We start from the raw sequence: 18,743 nt of genomic DNA on the forward strand, positions 1-18,743 counted from the left end.
CACTATGAAACAGCAAGGGAGACTGGAAAGACACATTGCAAACATTATGAGAAGAGACATAGGAATTAAACAATGTTCTCCCTCATGTAAACTAAACATTTTTTTTTTTTTCATATGTTCAGCATTATACAGCTGACAAATGCAGGTCCATATTCCAGGCTGGAACCGAAGTGCAACTTTGCATTTTATAATACAGGAAGATGAAACTTTGGATTGATGAGCAATTGGGATTGTCCTTTTTACATGCATACAGCAGCCTGCAACAGCATGGGGAGCAGGAAGTTACAGTCACCTTCCAGCCCTGGTGTAGGGAATGAGCTGTAGGTACTAGCATGAGCTCATTTATGTAACTCAGACCTAATCCATGTACATTACATGATAGTAAAGCCATACTTAAGAAAGTATTTGCTATTTGAAACAGGTTACAGTTCTTAGAGTGTCTCTCAAAATACAGCAAAACACCTCACAAGGGGGAATGGAACAGACCAAGGTGGCCTGAAATGCCACGATAAGAAGTGAAGAGTGAGTACAAGCCCAAGAGCAAGACAAGGCTAGCCAAGGATGGAGCCCCTGCCAGACACCCCAGCAGCTTAGCAGCTGCTGTGCCATGCCTTTCCAGCTGATCACTTTGGAAAAAAAGAAGTCCATATCTCATTGCAATTCATGCCTGCAACCAGGTAGTAGAACCACCCTGAAGATATAGGACAGATGATATACTGACATTTGAGAAGTAAATAGTGAGCTCTTTATTAGAAGAACACCTACTGTATAAGGGAAATGGAGGGCTAATAGATCATGGGCCACTACAGCAAATGAAACCAGCACTCATCTTTTTAAATGAGACTCTATGAGTGATAATCGCTCTTCCCCTTGGTCTTTAAATGACAGTAACAAAGCACTACTCTCCTGTTCGTATGAGTTTTTTTGAGTTGCTGAGCATTATTAATATATTGTCATATATTTGTATTCTTTAATACTTTTTAAATACAATACCAATTTATTTGATGTACCCTTATGGCACAGCCACAAATGGATGAACTTCTAGTTTAAAATGGATGATAATGGGGAAGGAGAACAGAATGCAGAACATGAGGCAATTGTGTAGCCTGACAATTTATAATACTACCTGCCTTCTGCTGCCTGGTTATTTATGGCTGGATGGGGAGATAAAGGAAAGAAGGATAGTTGCAGCGAGGACAGCTTAATTTAAAACACTGTCACCTGCTCCCACTAAAGTCAGGAGTCAGTTTCTCAATATATGTAACAGGTGTACTGCCTCTGAGCAGACCCACTCATAGCAAAATCAATTTAAAATAAATTGCTCCTAAAAGAAAGGTGAATGAAGAGGGAACAAAAATCAGAATGCTTTTTAGGTGTCGACAGTGACACTTCAGCTTAGTGTTGCCGGCTTCCAAGTCAGAAATTAAAAGTGCCCCCAGTTTCTAGTTCCATCGCACAGCAGGGTTATGTATCTGGTGAGTGTCCTCTCACGGTAAACATGCCATCCAACTTCCCATGTTAGAAGTCCTTACCCACCATTATAGGTTTGTATTTCACAGAGCCACAGAATCATTTAGGTTGACCTAAAAGATCCTTAAGATCATCAAGTCCAACCATCAAACTAACACTACCACCACTAAACCACGCCTCTAAGTGCCACATCCACACAACTCTTAAATACGTCCAGGGATGGAGACCCCACCACGGCTCTGGGCAGCCCCTTCCAAGGCCTGGCCGCCCTCTCTGTGAGGAAATCCTTCCTGACACCCAGCCCAAACCCATCTGGTGCAGCCTGGGGCTGTCATCTCACATTCTATTGCTTGTCACCTGAGCAAGGAGAGCAACAAGCTGCTCCTGGGTGCAGCCTCCTCTCAGGCAGCTGTGGAGAGCAGGGAGCTCTGCCCTCAGGCTCCTGCTGAGCAGCCCCAGGGCCCCCAGCCCCTCCTCACACCCCGTTTTCCAGTCTCTTCACCAGCTGCATTGCTCTTCTCTGAATGTCCCAGCAACTCCGATCGTTTGTGCAGTGACGGCCCCAAAACTGAACACAGTGCTTGAGGTGTGGCCTCACCGGCACTGAGTACAGGGGGACAATCAATTCCCTGGTTCTGCTGGCCATGCTATTCCCGATGCAGGCTAGGATGCTGTTGGTCTAATCGGCCACCTGGTCTCACCACTGGCTCATGTTCAGCCAGCTGTCAACCAGCACCCCCAGGTTCTTTTCTGCTGGGCAACTTCCGAGCCACTCTTCCCCAAGCTTTCATGGGCTTGTTATGACCCAAGTGCAGCACCCAGCCTTGTTGAATCCCATACGATTGAATGCAGCCCATTGATCCAACCTGTCCAGATCCCTCTGCAAAGCCTTCCTACCCTCAAGAGGATCAGCATTCCTCAACTCAAACCCAGGCTTCAATCTGCTGGGTCTGCCTCAAAAGCAAGCAGGGATGGCTGGAGGCAGCAGGGTGCTCCTAGGATCAGCAAGAAACCTGGCAACATGTCCAGAGATAGAGCCCACCTTTGCATAAGGTTCACAACATAGCAGGCTGAAATGCCTCTAGTGACAGAAAGAAAATACATTGTAAACCTGGTAGTTAGTGAGAATAAGGATGTATTATTGTATGGATACAATTATGTGAAATACAGGTTGCCCAGGTTTGCTTTTTTAAATTTTATTTTTAAATAATTTTCTGTCCTTTTCCATCTCCACACCCACTCACCAATTTTTATGCTATCTTAGTAGGTATACCTAATGCTCTCAGCTACAGTAGTTTACAAAATGTTTTAATGCTTTAAGTACGAACGTTTAAGTAGTGGCCACCCCCAAACGCACACCAACAGATCAAAACTGACATTCATTATGAATCTAGCATAGGGGAATATCACCATTTCTTTGTGTAGAAAAAACCCTGCAGCATCTTCCCTGGCTATGTGTTTTCTTTTTGGACAGTAAGAATATATAAATTCTACTTTCATTAACATGAGAGGGAAAAAAAAAAAAGGACATAATAGAAATCAGTAAAATATCCACTGCATGCAGCAGATTTTGCTCATTTGTCACTTACATTAAGTATCGGTCAAGTTTATTGGGGCTGAAGCCATATGATAATGCAAAAAGAATATCAGTCCCATTGCTTTTAGCTTGGGCCCTGGTTGTGCAGCCATCCATCTGCTGGAGAGAAAAAGGAACAGGCGCTCAGTCACAGTCCAGACTGTTGCAAAGGTAATAAAAGTGCTGCAAGCTCCAAAATATAATTCATAAATCTACCATGCATGTACATTTGGAGCCTTCAGTTCCACATCACACATCAACAAAAACTGAAAATGCTGGAGCATCCGTACTATTTGCCACAAGAACAGGAAACACCTAAAAATAATGTGTTCCTACCAAGCACGTTGTCATGACAATGGGTAGTGACAACAGAGCAAGAATCCACTGTCACCAAAGGCGTGCTCAAAAGAAAATGCAGCAACAGATTACTGTGTAGGTCACAGACTACCATGAGATCAGTAGTATCACTGCATGACTCTGTCCTGATAACAAGGATTATAACTTAGTAGAAAATCATGGCAGTGGCACCCACATGAGAAATACATCTACAGCATCAATAGCTGAAGAAAGAAGTATTTCTGCAACAGCTGAAAAACCAACAAAGATGCAATCTGCTGATTTATTAGTGCAGAGAGATGTTTTTGTTTCCTCTCCAAATAATCATCAAACTAAAAAAAAAAAAAAGACAGAACAAATATAACTGAAATTATTTAATTTTTAACCTCTTTCTTTTTTTGAACTTTGTTTTCACTGCTTATTTAAACACTTGCTTCCCATGTTTTTCCTTGAATTTTGTTAGGATTACTGTCTAAAAAATTCATAGAAGGAATCTTACTCCTTTAGTTATGACTGGATTTACTATCGTATAGCCTGCATACTGTAACTCAGCCAGGAGTGCACCCCTTTTCAGAAGGCTCAGGTGTCGATTCATTTTCATATCAGCTACCAGTCCTGCCTTACTACACTCATGCAGCTGAATAAGGCAGCAGCTGAATGAGCTAGCAGACAAGCAGTATCAGCTATCTTCTCCCAAAATTCTTCTACCTATACTGATTTAGATTTGGAAATATGAAAAAACTGCATATTTTCTCCTCTAAACCCAGGTTGTTTAATCCCACCATCCTCCTCTCCCTATTTCTCCCTCACCCCTCTCTGTTTTTTTGAGCAATTTTATTTCTCACTAAATGCCCCTTCCACCATTCTGTTCAACAGTATTGCTCAAGGCATTTGCAGGATCACACTACAGCTTTACAACAGTACACTTCACAAGATAGTCCCAAATTATGTTATTAGCTAGTACTCTAAACACCTTGGAAACATGGCCAATCCACCCATCAGCAGAGCAGGAAGCCAGGACCCAAAACACTCTTGACACATTTAAGCAGGAAAACTGCTGTAGATATTGAAGAATGTCATTTCAGGTGGGAGTCCAAGGGGTTAAAAGAAGAAAATCTCAACCATTTAAATACATCTTGCTATAAACCACGCAAACACATGTTTTTTTGACACTTGTCTTTTTAAAAATATACTTCTGTTTTGACATCCCAGTTCTGAGCAGGTTTCATTCCTGCCAACACCCTGTTTGTGTTTTGAATAACTTGGAACAGACGAAGCACTGGTCCAGAGACAAGAAATCCTCCAAACATCTGTCAACTGCTCCAGCCCTGAGAACGGAAAGCAAACTCCATCAGTAGCTCTGCCAATCCTGCAGCACTCAGAAGCTGCAGTTAATATGCCTTCACACTCAGCAGAGGATGAGTGAAACAGCATAACCTAAGGCCACAGCAGCACAGTAGTGGTCTGAGGTTCTCCAGGATGTGTGAGCAAGGCAAAGGGGGGCAGGGAGAAGGTCATGCGTAATGAAAAAAAACTTACAGTCCTATAGCAGCAACAAAAAACAGAGGAGCTGAGCATAAGGTATTGCAGGTAGGGGCTGGGAAAGAAGAAAGAGGGAAAATTCATCCTTATGCAGACAGCATGCTTGTGATTCAGCTGCAACTAATGAGACCAAAGGACTTACACTGACTTACACTGATGTCTTCAGGCATCCTTTAATGTTGCCCTTTGAGGGTCTCACTCCCTCCTAACCAAACCCTAATCCATCCTGTGGTGGGAAGAGGCTAGACTAAAACAGTGAGTGGCAAACCAGAAAGGAAAGGGAAGAGGTCTAGGGTTGAAAAATGGATGAAAAATGGTTGAAAAAAGGCCTGTGTGATAGTGAGGAACCTGGTATGTCACGTGCTGGTCTTTGGAGGACTGGTGTCCCTGTGAGCCCTGCCCAGTGGTGCTCTGCCTGGGGTATGGGGCAAGGAGGGAATGACAGACAGATTTGCAGTGCTTGGGGTCTCCCTCCTGGTGCTGTGGCCAGGGCCAGGAGAACCTGGAAGGAGGAGGAGGTGCTGTGACCTGGTGGGCCCTAGGGCAGGTACTTTCACTGGGAACAAGCTCCCAAGCTGGCACATGAGGGCAGGTAATTGTGTTTATGGAGCTCTGAACATGGCTCCATGACCTACTGTACAACCATCATTTAATGTTTTTTTGTTGTTGTTACTTCTGTAGCTTAAAACTCTCTTCAGTCTTCAAGGTTGTAATCTGAAGACAAAACCCTGCTCTAGGGCTGACAGGACAGCCTGGTGTGTTCTCCTTCCACTGGTGCAAAATCACCAGTGACATCTGAAGCCCACCGTTTTTCAAAAGCAGGCTGCTCATAGGTGTCAAGAAAGAGCTCTCAGTGTCAATCTTCAGCTAGTTGGGTTTAAAAGCTTTGCCATATTCCTCTAAATCAGCACTGACCCATGAAGTGGACGGTCCATTTAGCATTTCAAACTAATGAACCTCAGTTTAAGAATAAGAGCTAAACTCAGCTTTTCTGGTTGACCCAGTGGGTCTCACCACTGTTCACCTCCTTCCCCCACTTGCCAGGACTCTGTCTGCATACCTCCCCATCACCTTGCAGTCTTCCCTACACACACAGGCTGAACATAGCCCCCCCTTAAGTACCAATGTGATGTATATTATCAGTAACCTTTTCTCATGTATACCCAATACTGAGAAACCACATATAAAGATCAGGAAACATTCAGTGAAATAATAGGTTTCTGCAGATGAGATTAAAAACTTTGCCATATGATTCCCATAACTGTTGGAGGGCTAGCACAGCATGCAGAGCCCCAGCAATACTGGTGTGAACACATCAAGTGATATTTCTTACCAAAAGAGGGTGAACAGCAGTTCCCTCCTTGATCTCATGACAGAAGATGGTTTGCTTTCTTTTCCAAGCATTGTATTCCAATGCTCCATCAAAAGTAAAGCCTCCAAAAGGTTTCCTGGCCTTCCAGGAGATGCCAAACCCTGTAGTACAGCCTGCAAATACAACAGATCCAGTAAATATAATCACTAAGTGATGACAAGAGAAGGGGAACCTTGAAAGACTGCTTAGTTACAGCCTTGGAAAAACAGCGTGAGTAGGACACAGAATATTTTCCTCAATGGCAAAGTCATTCCCAAGTCCTTCAGCTGCATTTGTTTGCTTGCTTGTTTACAGAAACAGCAAAGGTGTCTCACTACGTGAAACACATGGCATCCCTGAAGAATACGGCACTATCAGATTCCTGTTGCTATCTCAAGAAGTGGGACAGCAGAGAGCAGCAAGAGACATAGATAAAATAATGACACTCAATATCTAAATTCACCAGCAGTCTGAATTTAATGAGCAGTACAGCAACTACATCAGGCTTAGAAAGAATGGACAGACTTCAACTTTTATCATCTGTAACTAACATTATATATCTAATCACTTCTGCCTCTTAGTTATGATAGAAATGAATAAAATCTGTACAGAAATTAAACAATGAAATGGTATTTCTATGTGCAAAACAGTTTGATTATTTACAGCAATTAAAATAGCACATTATAATAACTAGAAAAGGGAGCAGCACAACTTCAAGCGAAAGCCTAAACTTTGAAATAAATAGAATATTGTGCAATAAAGTTAGACTAAGAAAAACATAGACAAATGAAATCTAAAAAGAGATCCTGGGATTTAATGTCTACTCTGAAAGGTAATAACAGTTGGAAGGCTGTTTTGTTTGATTTCTTAAAATAAATAAACATGCCTCAATTTTTGTGAAAGGAAGAACAAGTAAGATCGTAACTGTTTATTAGTTAAAATAATTCAACATTGGAGTTGGTCAAAATTACAACAAAGGGAAGAAACCGTGCTGCAGGGCAGGGTGCCAGGGTGACCTTGAACCAATTGTATTTTTGGAAGAAATGGTGAAGCCTCACTGTAAGGAATGAGCTGAATTCTTATCTTGGCTGTATCACAGACACCTTGTCTGACCTTAAACAGGTTGTATTCTTTGTGCCTCAGTTTCCCCATCTATATAGTAGGAAAGACAAAACTTGGATTCTGAAAAGTGCCCAGGCTTATGAACACACATTTTAATGTTAAGCTCAGCACCTCCTGAACCTTTGTAGCTTCTGCTTTCCAGAGTGGAAGCAGTTGGCATGTGGGAAATATAGCACTGAGCTCTGGAAGAAACAAATTTCCAGTCTGGAGCTTACAATTTGTTTTCTCTTCAAGCACCCTCTGCTCAGGGAACCAGGGTGCAAGGTACTTCTTTCTTGCATTTTGTAAACAGGGATTAGTTATACCTTTCTAGTCCTATGTTTTCCCTGAGGGAGCTGTTAACTTTCCCTTATGTGAACCAGTTCTTTGGTCCTCTTCCGTTTTGGAAATCTAGCTTCCCATGTGTGGTGTGAATTAGATGCAGTTTGCTCACCTTAACTACAGCTTTGAAAACGGTGGTTCAACTGCTATGGCTTGTTGTAGAATTAAAATGCAGATCAGCCACATGGTTTATCACAACTTATAATGCTGTCTCTTCAACATGCTACAACCAGCTATAACACATACTGCTCACATCTGTCAAGGCTCTCATATGTATGAATATATATATATACACATATAACATATAAACAGATATGTATGCACATATATCTAACTTGTGTTGTCTGAACTGGAATTCTTAATAGTAATATTTGGCAAAGGGTGAATGGGTCGCGGAGGTCTTTCATAACATGGCTAACGGGAACCTGTGCTGAACCTCTCTATTCATGGTGTTTTTAAAAAACAGGATTCACCTGACTACTGGGTTTGGACAAAATAAGCCATCTCAGAGGGCAGACAGCAATAAAAGGCACACTGGGCATGCCATGAAATCTTGAAGTTGTCAGCAAAATCCCACTTACTAGGGCATGGAAAGCCTTTCGGTTCCTGGACCTCTGATGCAAAAAAGACTGCCTGGCAATCATCAGCATGCCAGAAACTTGCTTTTGCTTTTATATCCCTTTGCACCTCACTGGTCCTCACTGATACCACACGGGAATCAATTTCTGCAGCAATATTTATTATCCAAGTTCATTTATCACCACAGTTTCTTCTTGCCCAATTACTACTTTGCTTTCAGCAGCTGACGTGCTCTCAGAAGCTCACTGCAGTACTCACCTGTCAACTCTCTGGCCTGTCTTTTTTTTTTTTTTTTTTTTGAGACTTTCTAAGAGACTTTATGTGGGAATCTGTACAAATTTAAGTCTTTGCTCACCTCTGGGAAAGCAGGAGTCTTCCTTGGGCTGTCTGTAGGAAATGCAGTGTGCATGAGATTTCAAGAAGAGGAGTCTACATGTAAAATAATGCGCTGGGAAGCATGAATGTGAGGTACGACTCATCTACGGTGCTAGTAGTACACACGTTTATGCATACAATCAGTTTGAAGGAGTATTAAATCATTCACTATGTTATTTTTCACGTGAAACCTCTCTGTTGTGCATTCTGCTCTAAATTCCTGCAAGCAGTTTGTGATAGGACTAGAAACACTTTAGGCAGACATTCAGCAGGAAAAGCAGAAAAAATACCATTGTTTCAGACCATGATTATGCAGATTGGCTTCACTAGTAAGGAAATTAACTCTCTGCCACAGCTGTGGGGACTAAAATTACAGAACAATCTATATTTTGAAAACTTTGAAAATCTGCCAAAGGAGAAAATTACATGATTGAACTACAGCTTTTATAGAATCAAAGTAAAATATTTCACTAATGGATTTGTTTACTGTATTGTTTAAAGAATTTATTCAGTGAGCTTATTCTGATATAGCCAACAATTTGTCCATGCATATATAGTTTAGAAATCCCATTAAATGAAGAACAAATTAAAAAAAGTCATTGCTCATTTTTAAGGCCCAAAGATACAAAGCAACCTTTTACGGAGTATTTTAAAGTGTTCTTGTAACTTTTCTATGACTATTTCAGGTTCTGTAATACTTGTGATATCATGGAAATTAAAAAAAAAAAAAGGCACCACAAGACTAATCCCAAATAAAAGTAGAATCAAAAGTACAAAAAATACTTTGTATACTTTTGAAGGACTTATGATTCTGACAGATTTCATCTATTATAAAAATACCTGTTACTAATAGACCCAGGACTGTGCCTCGGTCAGTTTTCCACAAGAAATTTCTATGCTTCAGTATCTTGAAAACAATGGCAGCAATATAGGACCGATGATGGTCAGCAGATGAAAAGCAGTCACATCAGCCCATCTCCACATACCCTGGGGACTGAGCAGTTACCAGCAACATAGAAGTTGCAGAAATACAACTAGATAAGCATTGCAGTAAACTGGCTTCCAGATAGCAAATCTGCTGATATGGGTGTGATTCACATCCATTATACCAAAATCCTCTGAATGGACATTTTGAATGTCACTTCCACCATCTCAGTCACTCATTTTTAGCATTATTTTTTCACTTCCTCTGAATGAAGTGACACAATGAAATATATTGTCTGCATTCAGCATATTCCGGTTACAAAAGTAACCAGTCCAAGCAAGGCTGGTCATATAAATGCTCCCCGAGATTGCTTCAGAAGAGACCTGTACTAAAGAATTCAATAGGCAGGTAATCATCTCATCGCAGCAAAGGGAAGGGAAAAGGAAATAATTATATTATTTCTTTTTCCATCACTGCTACTTCTCTCTTATTCATAGAAGGAAGATAGGAAGTTCTAACTGTTCATGAAAACATAGAAATTAGGCAAACAGTCATATTTTATAAAACGGAGCAGCTGTCAAGTTGTATCATTTAGTTATTTGTTATTACAGCTACCATAACCTGAAGCCAGCATTTTACAGTATAGGACAGGCATGCTTTCTTTGCTGCTTAATACTACAGGCCATGCCTCGCACCATAAACCTACCATTCATTATGTGGAACAACTGACAGTTTCTTCCCCTAAGGAGGCCAAGATTACTTAAGTCTTAACTCCAAAATGCCATACCCTGTCAACACAGGTGTACAAGGAAAAAAGCTCATTTACTGGGCGGGCTTGGTAATACACAACAATAGCCACCGTCATAAGATGGTAATTAGAAGGAAAACAACAACAACAATTAAAACCAGAAAGGTTTGATACTCAGCTGATAAAAATTATGAATTCTCCAATTGTTTAATTGGAGCTGTACTGTATAAGACCTTTGGGAGGAATTTCCTCATGCACAGCCACAGAAAATCTCCTCTTGGTGCGTTGTTGCCAGTCTCTCCTCTAATATTGAGGCAGTTGAAATATAGTACGTGGTACAGTAATACAGTGATGTGAGGGGTCCAATGTACAACAGGCATCTAAAATGACTGACTTGTTTCACATAAACCACTGAACTCAGCCTAATTATGTGCATTTATTCTTCATGCTAACAGATCTCTTTAGTATAGCCCCTTTCAAGTGCTGATGTCAAGCACATTATTTATAAAATAGAATTTGCTGAAAGAGAGGCAGGTTTATTATATAAAGCTATACTGTACTAGGAAGAAGCAAGGTTGGAGCTGTAAATTCCTGCAGTACTTAATGCTGCATTTTGTCCTCATTCAAACTCTGCTTTACTGTTCTTTCCACCCTACCTTTTTCCCCACACAGGGAAATGTCAAAAATTTCAAAACACTCATTTAGTTACCCATACTTTGTCCATTTTAAGCCACAGCAAGAAACCTTTGTTAGCCCAGACACATAAATTACATCAGTACCTAATGAACTGTTGCAGAACTCATTTGAATGTATTTGACTTTGTGAGGAGCATGAGTCTTCCAGTGATTTAGACAGGAGTAGTTCAGGGTAGACAATATTAATTTAGGGATGAGTCATTATGTTCAGTATCAGTCTGGGGACTAATGATTTGATTCAAATTAATTTAAATCACTGGGGAGAAAAAAAAAATATTAAAATTACACATAAGGCAGGATATCAAAACAATCTTTTATAAGATTCAAAGCACTTGGGGGCTTGTCCTTTTCATTTTTTTTTAAATTATTTTATTTTTTTAATTGTATGTACACAATCTTGCCCAAGTGCCATGGCACAGATCACATTGGTTGTGTGAAAGTTATGCCAAATGGAGAAAGGTTTCTGCATTCCCCTACGCAGGTGATATCTTGAAGTAGGTAAAAAGAAAGAAGGGACTGGCAGAGTCAAATTCCAGCCAATCCCTAATGTTAGAGAAGAGAGCAGAAACAGGACTGAAAGGGAAAAATTGGAATCAAAGAAAGTGATTTTTTTCTTGTTTAGTTAATGTGATGAAGATTTTAAAGTTAATGCTTTAAAGACTTCACTGTACAAACAGAACAGCCTTGGGCTGTCTTCACATACATCAGGCCAAACAGACCTTGGCACTTGCTACTCAGATATATTTGCTCCACTTACATGTTTGTGGGAAACTCATGAAGAAGTCTGCAAGTGAGATCAACCTTTCCATGTTAGCATGCTAAACCAAAGTCAGATTATTTATTTGCAGAACTCACCCTATGTTAGGCAAACAGAAAGAAAGTGCTGTGTAATATTTATTTGTATTGTTTTGTTCACTGCATCTCCTTCCATCCTATCCTGTGAGCAAAGTCATCCATATATCTGAGCCCACCAAAACAGGAAGGAAAATGGGATCAAAGCAGTGCATTGGATTTATACAGCACTATGGGAAAGTATCAATTTAATCCTTGTGAAACAACTACCATGAGCCATGCCACAAAATGATCATCTGTACGATAGGTTCAGAAGCAGGGCTTTTTCAGTTGTTTTCTTTATACAGTATATGTGCCTGGCTGTCAGTATGACACCACTTACAGTGGGGCTGTTGTAGGGAAGAGGAATGCAAAGCAAGGAAAACAAACACAGTTTTTGAGTATAGAACAGAGATAACTTCACAAATCTGTCTTCACCAGAAGTTGTTTGTCTCATAGATGTTTTGATCCGAAGCTGCTGAAGGATACTTTCTTCTCCTCTCCTTCAGATACCTTGAGGGAGGATTACTTCTCTGTTTACCTTTTAAAAGATTATTGATAACAATTCTGATGGATGTGCAAGAGGGAAATTCATTATGCTTCTGATTTTGCAAATTATATAGAAGCCTTTTAATTAGGAGCTTGCTAGCTTGCATTTTGAGGACAGGATTACATGAAAAACAAGTTATTGAACTGATGCCTTTGCACATTAAGCCACATGGCCTGCCACACCCTTGAATGCATGGGTGACTAGTGACCTGATAATACAGGAGATACAGTCTTTGTGCCCCACACCACAGCCACCTGGACTCAAATACCAAAATAACAAGATTATGAGACTAAAATGAGCTGTAGCTCTATGGATTGGGCTGGAGAAAGTAATACAGGGCTGTGATCAACAGATTGGGCTTTGTCACCAATTCCATCAACAGGCTGAGGGAGGAATGACTACAACTTGATCACTTTCCTGCATCTCAGTTTCCTGCTCTATAAACTGGAGCTCATGCTATTAATCTCCTTTGCAAATTATGGGTGAGATGTGCCACATTAAATCTTTTTTGACTATGTGTAAATAAGAAACATAATTTAAGATTAGCCCACATTAAGGCTGACTCATGACCAATGTTTTAACAGAAGTCTCCAATGGTAAACACTCACAAAAGAAATTTATCACAGTGTTTATTCCTATATAAAAAGCCAATTTTAAAATGTCTGCTTACACTTTACTGATTTCATTGGCTCCTTCACTTGGTAAAAATCAAATTTCCCACTAGCTCCACTGCACAATTTTCAACCCCAAAGGTTCCTTCTTTGCTGCAACCTGGTCAGCACATCCCACCTCAGCTTGTGCAACGTACTGTTTGCATGCTTTAATGTATTCACCAACGCTTCACAGCTTCGATTAGCACAATTTCCCACAAAAAAATGAATGACCCAAGCTTCAGTCTCAGACTATGTCCACCTCCACACAAAAGTACAACTCCACAAAAACACTGCTGGTAGCTGTATGATCCATGACCATTGGTCCAAGAGATTTCATAACCATCTGACTTTTGTTTTCAGCAGTCTATATCCCATTCATTAGGAGAAGCTAGTAAATGTCAGCTCTACAAACAGGACAAAAATGATTCAGTTCTTTCTTTATAATCTGTCTAATAAATTCAATAGGTGTCATTTTTGTGGAAGAGTCTATATACCTCAGCAGTAATTTGTCACCAAGAAACAGTTTCAGGGCGTTTCACAGTTGTGTGTCAGTGTTTATTTCAGGCCTTATCTTCAATGAACATTTCTTGCTAAGAGAAATTAATTCCTTGCATCTGTCACTATAGGAACAAAGCAAATGCACAAAATGTAGAAGGCCCATTATTCAGTACATTAGGCACTGATATGACAGTTCTCCTCATCCCACAGTAGCACACAACAATAAGTAACCTCATCACTAAGATTTGCAATATTGATTATTATGTGGGTAAGATGATGCAAGGTATTTTCTTCCTTTCCCTCTTCCTTTCCTCCTTCTTTCCTTTTCCTCTTTTCTCTTCTCTTCTTCTTTTTTCTTCTTATTTTTGGTAGTCTTTCATGTATTTTTAACCCTGACAAACCCCAAATACCTCCAATCCTCCAACCACCTCCAGTAAGCACTGTATCACTATTCAGCATGAGAGATGTAAACAATATGAAAAGCAATGGTAAGAAAAAACAGAAGAGGGTTTATTAATGGGATAGGACTTCTTAACTACACTGAAGCATACAGAAATGATTTGAAATAAGCAGATCTGGCTGCAGCATGACTTTTGCTCTACTCTGACCTTTTAATCCCAACCTGCCCTCAAATGCAGTGGCCTAAATAAATTGCAAACCAAGACAAATCATTGTGGACAACTTTCTAAAGGAAATTATTAGATATTAAAAACTGTTATAACACCTCAGGATATCACTCAAAACAGGGGAAAGAAAGGAAATGCTAGATATGCCAGGATGTGCCAGGAAAGAAAAGCAGACGACAGCATGCTCACCTGATGTTTGCTGAAATGGGGGAAGAATCAGGGAGATTCACATACAGCTTTTCAATCAATGGGAAGAAACTGAAAAATGGATGAGGAAAAAAATTACATTTATTCTTTGTGATCCAAATTATTAGTTTCCTGAAACATGACCATACTGTACAAACTGCCAAGCGATGAAATTAAACAAGAACAATAGCTATATTACACGTATGTACTAGGAATATTTGAAAAAAATGTGTATGCACAGAACAGCCACCAAAATGGGAGGCAGCTCATTCTAGCTGCATGTTACTTTCATTTTTCTCAGTTATGCCAGCAAATATATTAATTCTGAAAACCTGCTTGCTAATCATTTTAAGCAAACACAGCAGAAAGCTCAATTGGGATGCATTTAAGCAGGCACCACAGGAGGCTTATTCCGGGACAAGTTTGCTGACAGTCAGAGAGTTATTTTCATCTGACTTGAGACAGAAATATCATCACAACTCACAAGTCCAGTCAGAGCTAACCAAATAACATGAACTGCAGATCCCCATAATGCAAAAAGACCTCCCTCTAATAAAGATACTAGCTGCTACAGCTGGAAGTGTGATGAAGAACAAGTTATTCTACATACCTCAGATTAATGTATTTTTGTAAGGACTTAAGCTATACATTTGTGTGTACTGCTGCAATACTTCTCCCAGCTGTTGCATCTCATCCCGTGCCTCCTCCAGGACTATCCTGCCATCCTTCCCTTCCCCTGTGTCCTCCAATGCTTCTGTTGATCCCCAGATCTCTCCTACATCCTTTAAGCTATTGATTATGCTTTGATATATAATGTTGTGACTGGATCTGAGTTATGCTTGTGGGTTGCAGGAATAATGTTTGTTTTTTGTTGTGTGTAATCCTCCCCGCCCCCCCCCCCCCCCCCCCCAAATGGAGGCTAAAAAGAGCTTTTCCTCTCCATTGCCATTAAGTTTCACTCAGTACATAGGAATCTAATACATTTCAGACATCCATTACTTTATTAAAATTAGTGAAAATTAGCAAATGGGTTCAGGAGAACCCCTGTGATGCTATTGTAAAACCAGGCTAAAATGAGGTAGAAAGCCATCAGTGCTAGGGCTTTTTCTAGCTTAATTCTTGGGCTGAAACAGGAAGCCATAATTAATAAAAATTACTCATGCATTATTAATTTCACATCAGTATTTGTGATGTGACCAACCTGGAATTTGATATATATATATCTTAAACCATTCCCCACTTTCCAGGAACTGCACCAGTTACTTTTTCTTCTCAAGCAAGCCCTTGGAAGAGTCCTGAAATCTCTGGGCCTCTTCTGCTCTTGGGCAGCCATGTTCCAGCAGCCCAAGATGAGCACAGGAACCCCATGTACCACAGCCCTTCTTACCAGGGGTGCCCCAACACCACAAAACCTGCTCCTGAAGTGTTTAGATGCAAAATGCCACAACTTAAAACAACAAAATAGTATAAAGCAGCTCTAATCCTCTTTGAGAAAAACAAACACATCAGAAACATTGGGTTTTGATCAGTAATTTTCCACTTACCTACTTGAAACCTAGTAGACAAATATAACTATTAGCTTCAATTTTTTGTTTGTCATAACATTTTTCAATATCATCTGTCTGCTCTGAAACAGTAAAGGCCACTGAATGTTTTCTTAATGACTAGCATATAAACCCTAAAGCACTGTGCAGCTGTTTTTCTCTCTCCTATTTAAATTTATGAAAAATATTTGAAACTCTAAATGAAAGAGGAATTGCTCTGGGGTTTGCTGAGTTTCAACTGTTTTTGAGCAGCGTTGTTTTCTTTCGCCAACTCCCGAGTCATTCCAGAAAGACCCAAGCAGCTCCTGTGCCAAGGGTCCTTCAGACCACATGATCCCAATTGCAAAATAAGATTTTTTTCTCTTTCCAGATAATTTTCATCCATTCCAGGTTAAGAAACTACTGTTATCTCCCTTTTGCTTTTACACTTAATTAATATAAACTTTTCCTTTGTCCATATGAAATTTTTTATTTTTTTTTAATTGTCTCATCTAGCTTTCTACTTTGAGTCATAAATCTTCTTTTTGCAAAACACAAACCAGAGTTTACAGACCAAGGAATCAAAGACTTTGATACATATGGGAAATGAGCATTTTGCCAGCATGCTGCATTTGCAAAGCTCTCGGCACAATAGCTGCTACTCTGGAAAACCTGTACATTTGTCACAATAAATCATTCTGCCAGCCCTCGTCACACAGGCAAACTGGAAAGCATGACACTAGAAGGGGCAGCTCACCAGTCATCAGCTTCCACTTGGCTGACACACTTGGTTTGTTTCATACAGCTTCCATTGGTAGCATGATTAGTTCTGCACAGAAAATGGCCTAAAACTACTTTAAGCCTATGTTGACAAAGAATTAGGGATGGTCCCGTTTGCTATGACAACTGATTTTCACAACAGAAGCATTCTGATAAAAAAAATCAGATATATGTCTGGTTTAAAGGGGTTGACAAAGGTCTTGTCTCACCTTCCAAAGATATCGTATCTGCAAACTAATTTTCACACCACCATCAGGAAACCAATAGGGCTCAAACAAGGAGAAACCACCTGCTTGAATATCACCAAATGCAGAGTCGAGGTCTTAGTCCTGCTTTGCATCAGCACCTCCGCTAACAGCCATGGAGAAGTCTTCATTTCGCAGTCCCATGCTTCTCTGGTCCCTTTGCTCCACAAGCTCCTCAGCAGAGGCTGCTTCTCCTCTTAGAGGAATGTCCAGGAAGGAACCAATCGAGGAACCAACTTAGCTGGTACCTTAAGGCATTACCGTCACATACCCAACCCAAACATAAGTGAACATGGAAGGGCAACCAGGCCCATTCAGAAGAGAAATTTTGAAGAGCACAGAGTGCTCTTCACACAATGCCACATCGTGGCATTTTAGCTGCTTGGAAACCAACATATTTTTAGCTTAATTTAATTGGATTTTTTTTTTAATGAATATACTAGTTTCAAAGTGTCTGAAAAAGAAAATGATCGTTTTCCAAGCCAGTCAGAAGATTTATATTCATCACTTTAATTCATGGTTTCTTTGCTGGTTTAATATTCTGCCACTCTTAAATGACTGAAATATTAACATTGATTTGTCCCCCTCTAACTGCTGCCAAATGACATTTCTAGTAGCTTAAAGCTCCAGAAACTGGCTGATGGTTGAACAATATTTTACCACCTACTATTTAAATCCAGATATTTAGAATTATTGGAATAATGACAATGGATTTATACATATAGCGATCATTTTATATTTAACTCCTTACACTTTATGTTTTCATAATTGCCTTAGTGTTCACCAATCACTGTCAAGTCATTACATGCTATGAACCTGTGAGTGGATAATTTGATTAAATTTATTACAAAAATATTGTAAGGGTGTTTTATTTTTTCCATCATGCTCTACCATAACAATGAAGAAATGCCACACATAACAATTCCCTCCTCCACAACAAATTCATATAAAAATGTTATTTCTTGAAAAGCTTCTTTGTTCATTGTCCTGCAATGCTTAATTAAGGATATAATGGAGAATATTATAGCCATTTTAGAGCAGTTTGGAAGTAATGATGCTTGAGGCAAAGCATGGAGTTCTGTTTAACTCAAGTCAAGATACAAGTATTGGCAATGGCCTTTGCAAAGGGATCATATTGCTATAACTTTTCAGAAATTTGCAATTCCCTTTTGGCTCCCCCCACCTCAATAACTACCTCACAGCAGGATAAAACTGTGTTTTATAAAAGCTTATCTTTTTCCCTTAATAAAAAGCATGCGTTGAAATCATTTTACGTTGGCATAAAGTTTTCTTCCCGGAGGCATACAACTCTTATTGCAGGTTGTTTACCACATCTATCAAGTTAGTCATGTGAATCACAGAAGCATGATAGCTGATCATCCTGACTAAAGAAGATTTAGAGATGAATTTCAGGAATCAAACAGCTAATTTTCATGAAGATTTATTGCAATTTTATGGATTTTTCAAGAGAAAGTGATCTCACCACTTCAGTCTGGTGTTGAGGAAGAACAGGGTTGGATTATTACTCAACCAGAGGGCGTAGAGGTGTCAGACTATGCTGCAAGATACAGAAACTGAAAAGATGATGTGACTACTTTCAAGTTGCAGTCCCCATCTGGCACCAGCAAGGTCTGCAGCTCCTCATGACAGGTTCGCATATGGGAATTTTGTCCAAGCTTGTTTTCCTGCTAAACAGCCCTTCCCTTCCCTTCCACTCCTACAAGCTCTATTGAGGCTAAAAGGGAATTAGCTTTCATGTGCGCAGTGTTGCTATAAAGGTTGTCAACATGTTTTCTATTGAAAGCATACTT

General features: G+C 39.9%; 1 long non-coding RNA gene across 2 annotated transcripts; it reads right to left on the minus strand.

The window, feature by feature from the left end:
- Positions 1–2,712: 2,712 nt before the first annotated feature.
- Positions 2,713–10,442, minus strand: LOC137851729 (uncharacterized). Of its 2 annotated transcripts, none has more exons than XR_011093402.1 (3): positions 10,304–10,442; positions 6,258–6,409; positions 2,713–3,166 (listed from the first exon to the last, which is right to left on the minus strand). It is a non-coding gene; the product is annotated as an uncharacterized lncRNA (long non-coding RNA). The 2 variants fall into 2 exon arrangements; XR_011093403.1 differs by lacking the exon at positions 2,713–3,166 and adding an exon at positions 3,174–4,710.
- Positions 10,443–18,743: the final 8,301 nt, after the last annotated feature.

This window comes from Anas acuta, chromosome 2, assembly GCF_963932015.1.
Source record: "Anas acuta chromosome 2, bAnaAcu1.1, whole genome shotgun sequence".
NCBI lineage: Eukaryota > Metazoa > Chordata > Aves > Anseriformes > Anatidae > Anas > Anas acuta.